We start from the raw sequence: 5,730 nt of genomic DNA, 5'->3' as shown, positions 1-5,730 counted from the left end.
CACTTTTCAATAAAAACACTTACTTTGATCTTGTTTGCATTATACAGCATAAATATTATGCTTTACAGAAACCTATCCTGGGATGCAAAAATTCAAAATAACAGTAAAATAATGAAAACATGATTTTACATAGAAAATTCATAAAAGAATTAGTGAAAATTAGATGTAAGGACAGAGTAAGACATATCATTTAAGTAATATTAATATATATACAGAGTAAGTCCAAAAATATTGAAGATATATTAAGGTTGATGCAAAAATTCGTCCCGTTTTTTTTAAAAGAATCAAAGAAAAATTTTATTTACTAAAACTTACATTTAATCAATATAGTATGTGCCATTCTGTTCGATGACCTTTCTCCATCTTTCCGGTAGCTGCATAATCCCGTGCTCATAGAATTTCTGAGATTTCTGGCTAAAAAACTGATCCAAGTGATTTTTCAAGTCTTCCAAGGAAGTAAAGTTTTTACCATCTAAGCTGTTTTGAAGTGATCTAAATAAATGGTAGTCAGAGGGTACAAGGTCAGGAGAGTATGGTGGATGGACCAAAACATCCCAATCAAGTTGTAAAAGTTTTTGTCGGGTGGCCAAAGACACGTGTGGTCTAGCGTTGTCTTGATGGAACACAATGCCCTTTCTGTTGGCTAATTCAGGTCGCTTCTGGTCAATTGCTCGCTTTAATTCACTTAGTTGTGAACAGTATTTCTCTGAATTAATGGTCTGATTTTCAGGTAACAGCTCATAATAAATGATTCCCCTCCAGTCCCACCAAATGCATAGCATAACCTTCTTTGGATGTAAACTGGCTTTTGCGCTGGTTGAAGGGGCATCTCCGTGCTTACACCATGATCTTTTACGCTTAACATTATTGTACACAATCCATTTTTCATCACCTGTAATGATTCGCTTTAAAAATGGGTCAATTTCATTGCGCTTCAATAGAGAATCGCAAGCAGAAATTCGGTCTATCAAATTTTTTTCTGTTAACTAGTGCGGCACCCGTACATCGGCCTTGCTTACCATTCCAAGTTGATGTAATCGCCTTGACACTGTTGACTGATTGATTCCAAGAATTTCTCCAATCTCTCGAGTTGTTTTGTGTCGATCACTTTCAATTAGTGCCAATATTTTGTCGTCATCAGCCTCGGCTGGTCGTCCAGAACGTGGTGCATCACTAAGGTTAAAATTGCTTTCACGAAACTTTCTAAACCACTTACGGCACGTGGAATCATCAATGGCTCCCTCACCATACACAGAACATATCTTTTTTGTGTCTGCGAAGCATTCTTGCCTTTTCGGAAATAAAAAAGCATAATATGTCGAAAATGCTCCTTATTTTCTGCCATTTGTAATGCTTAACAAAATTTTAAAAACACAACTAAGTAAGACAACTTTATTCTCAAATACTAGCTGAGATCCCTTCTGTCAAACAACGTCGAAATTTTACACATGTGAAAGAAATAACACTTCAGTGTTGCGCTTTTAGCCAGTTGGTGTTAAAAACGGGACAAACTTTTGCATCAACCCATAGTTACATAGGAAGTCACGAATAGCGAATAGGATGTGACCTTTTTGTTGACCTCTAAAATCATTTTCGAGGTCAACAAAAAGGTCACATTCTATTCGCCACAAACTTAAGTTGTAACTTTCTAACGAGCAAAGTTAACGTAAAATTCCAATGACAAAGGTAAAGAGCATTTATTAGTCAAAAACCATTTTATGATTCAAATCAATGCATTTACGAGTGCATAATTTGCAACTTTAAATTTATGAAGAGTAAGTGATTTCGTTTTACGTGATATTTCAAAATCACGTAAAACGAAATTATTTTTAACCTGCGAAATTAAACCAGATTTTCTAACCGAAAAGAACTGCTTTTTTGCATTTCACTTAACGAATATCTGTGTGAACTAAGCTTAAGGTTATTATTTATCATATATGCTATTAACACTTGCATTGTAATTTTAGTTCTAGTCAATCTGTATAACAAAAGTTATGTTACAAATGCTTGTAATTCTTCACTGGGACTTCCAGCAGTTCCTTACTTGATCACGATTGCTGCTTACATCCTTCTAATAAAGCGAAACTGAAAAACAGAATTAGATGTGGTGCACTGTGGATTTTCATGATTGTTCTTGTCACCTTTTTTTGATGGAACTATGAATCACCACTGGCCAAAAGCTACTTTTCGTAAATTATGGGAGTCTGCTAGAAGTTTGTGAACTACAAAATATTTTTGAAATTACTGAAGTAGTGTATTACATTTTTACCTTTTTTCGGGTTCAGAAAATGTTCTTTTCGGATGATATAGTTTTGATTAACCGAAATGACATTAAATTGTAATTAACATGACTTCTGTGTTCTGCGTTAATAATATAATAGTATAGTTACTGTGCTTAATAAGTTTTTTGTTTTATCAATTATCTACTGTCAAATGATGTGCAACATCCGTATTCTTTATATATATATACAGAATACAGATGTTGCACATCATTATGTATGTATATATATACATATATATAAAGCAAAATGTTCTGTCCCCACCGAAACTGAAACCAACACTTTACAAACAAGCAGTTTGTAAATAGGTCACACTGGGTCGACTGTAGAGTCTAGAATTCGTTCCTCGAAAGGACTACTGTGGACTCGGCATGAATTCGTGGAAAGGGTTAAAATAATTGGAACATGCCTACATTATATCTGGTAGGTCCCACTAACACGAATAAATACTCACAGCGAGATCGTTCATAGGCTAGCAGAAATGTCCTGCCAGTAGGTTCCAGTTGAGACCTACTAGCAGGACTTTCGTTTATCGAAATTATCAATAAGGCATTAATCTACCTCTCTACTCGAGATCGAATCCAAGTAGTCCTTGGAATTTTTCGGGTGGTCTGTCCCTATATGTTGGACGTCAAAGATCGTATTCGTTGGTTTCTAAACACATCAATTTTTAAGTATGAAATATAAGTTAAATAAATAATAGATTGCAAGTATTATTAAGTGAAAAATAAAATTTATATAATCTTCGGTTTCCAATTATTTACGGGAGAATATCGAACACCTATTTCTGTGTAGTCGTTGACAATACCCCTCTTCCTCTTCAGTAAATTCAAATTTTACAATAAGGTACACCAGAACATTATTGTGAAGATTTCCCACAAACATAATTACAGTATTATCTAATAAGACAATAGCTATTGTTTGTTAAAGTAATTTTACACTATAAACTAAACTAGCTACTAAAATCACGAAGCAGAATTAATATCATTATTTAAAATTATAATGTTGAATAATCGCATATAGAAAGAAATTTTAGATTAAAATTTATCTATTAAAAGAGTCATTCCAATTGATAATTTCTCTATATTTCAAGAATTATAAAATTAAAATTATTTGCAAGTATATTTTCTGAAATATATCCAGTTATTGGGAAATATTACAAAATGTTATTGCAAAGTTAATTTTAATTATTTTTTCATTCAACCAACATTTCAATTATGCTTCCGAGGCCATTCACACTAAAGCCTGAAATGCCTGTCTTCTGGAACCGAGTCGTAGCTAGTAGGGTTTCTCATTTCCCGGGAAATTTGCCTCCAGCGGGATTACGGGAAAAATAATTTCTTTTCCCGGGATGAGATAGTAAAATAGAATTTTATATGGATAAAAAAGATCATACAAGAATATCATAAATTTGAATAATTTAATTTATTTTCTAGTAAGTAACTAAAAGTGTAGGGCCAATCTCACCCATACGGACACGTTAGGCTCAATTAATTTATGTTCTACATTATAAGATGAAAGTAAAATAAAACGCTTCATTGGGAGTTTTAATGATTACGAAAAAAATACTATTTTATTTCTAAAGATGAAATAAAAAATAAACTAAAGTGCGATGAGTGATATTTACTTTCAGCAAGTCTCCGCTGTTCAATGATGCGCAAACACAATACATAGATATTACATGAACTAACAAGTAGAGACTTGTAAAACATAGGTAATAATATGCAGCAAGAAATCTCAAAATCTCTCTCTTAGGTGAGTCTTCAAGATGCAACTTTTCGTATAATAAATAAAAGAAAGAAAACCTGACATGGTAAATTATTATTGAAATCCGAGATTTCCCGGGAAAATAAAATTTCCCGGGATTTTTCTCGTAGGGAATAAACGGCAAGAATCCCGGGAAAGAAACCCTAGTCATAGCCAACCAGTGGTTGAGTGGAAAAAGTCACTGAACATCAATGTTCGCCCCTGGCCACGAGAAGTTTTCTGGGCTTTTTTTACGATAGTAACATACGGACCGATTTCCTATAAAAGATCTTGGGAGGCATTCCCCTCGACAGATCGCCCATATGTTTCCGTTACCTTATACGAACAAAGCCAAATTTGAATCAGAGTCTAGTGGAAGTTGGGTGGAAAATGAATTATCGGACACGCCACTAATGCAAATCCATGGGACAGTTATAGTTTTAACAAGGTCAGAACGCTTGTGATTACTGAACCTGATTGAAAGAGCTGTTCTCACGAGTCTTAAATGTCAGGTAACACAATGGACTTCCGGAATTTCAACTATGGATGGATGACTGCCATTATGACAGCTGTTTCATCTACAGTTGAAGTTCCGAAGACCACCAACACTCGTAAAATATCCAGTCGGTCGAAAAGCAGCAAGCAGAAGCCGAGTCATTGTGGTAGTTAACAGTTATATACAGTATATTCATTTAAATTATGTAAAGTTTTTCAATTGAATACTTTTTTTATTTATATTTCGATGAACTGATACATCATTAGTTTTTCTGAATTTCAACAATAAAGAGTTAGAATAAGATTTATTCATTTCATTTTCATTCAAATGTATAGTACAGTACACAAGTAATTGAATCCGCACCCTCCTGTTCAGAATCTGCTCTTTATTTGCCTAATTTTTTTTATAGGTTTCCTTCCCTGTTGTTTTCCTATTTTTTGTTCCTTTTTTACTGTAAGTAGTTCCTGAAATGTAGTACTCAATCCAAAACAATTTTTTACTCTTGTCAAAGACGACAAATATGACATTAGGTAGACGATGAACGAAATAATACCATCTTTAATTGATTATAGCATGTTATTGAATCTTAAAATTACGACCTTGATTGACAATAAATTACGCAATTAATATAAATTTGACACAACTGACAGTTAAAAACGTTTTAAAAATTATTGGTAACATGATAACGATTCTAATTAATTTCTTGGTCTGCTGTCTGAGGATTATATTTTCGAAATCATCGTGTTAGTGAGAAAAGTAAAAACAAGCTAATGATGTTTTATGCTGATTGAAATCCAAAATTTAACAAAAAAGAAAATATTAAAGGAGTCGCAAAATATTCTTCGCAGTATTTCGACATTCATTCATTATTTTATTGTATGTATATAATATATATATATACAGATCGGCCCCGCTTTGGTGCATTACCGGTTGTACACAAAGAAATTACAATGCTCAGGTATAGATGTTGTACACATAACTCTAATGATGAAGAATTAAAAGAACACACATAAAATACATAAACTAGTACGTCAATAACATGAAAATTGAAATATTCTTCGCAGTATTTCGACAGGTGACCACCACAATCTTTATGAAAGATGGTGCACCCATAATACTTTAATGCAGTGGTTCTCAACCGGGGGTACATGTACCCCTAGGGGTACGAGCGTAAATTGAAGGGGTACATCTAACTTTCATTATAAAATG

General features: G+C 33.4%; 1 pseudogene; it reads right to left on the bottom strand.

Moving 5' to 3' along the window:
• Positions 1–248: 248 nt before the first annotated feature.
• On the bottom strand, positions 249–1,345 carry LOC111632636 (annotated as a pseudogene).
• Positions 1,346–5,730: the final 4,385 nt, after the last annotated feature.

Source organism: Centruroides sculpturatus, unplaced genomic scaffold, assembly GCF_000671375.1.
Source record: "Centruroides sculpturatus isolate CEXI.00-Female unplaced genomic scaffold, Cexi_2.0 scaffold119, whole genome shotgun sequence".
Taxonomy (NCBI): domain Eukaryota; kingdom Metazoa; phylum Arthropoda; class Arachnida; order Scorpiones; family Buthidae; genus Centruroides; species Centruroides sculpturatus.
This window is presented reverse-complemented; position numbering and strand designations above follow the sequence as displayed.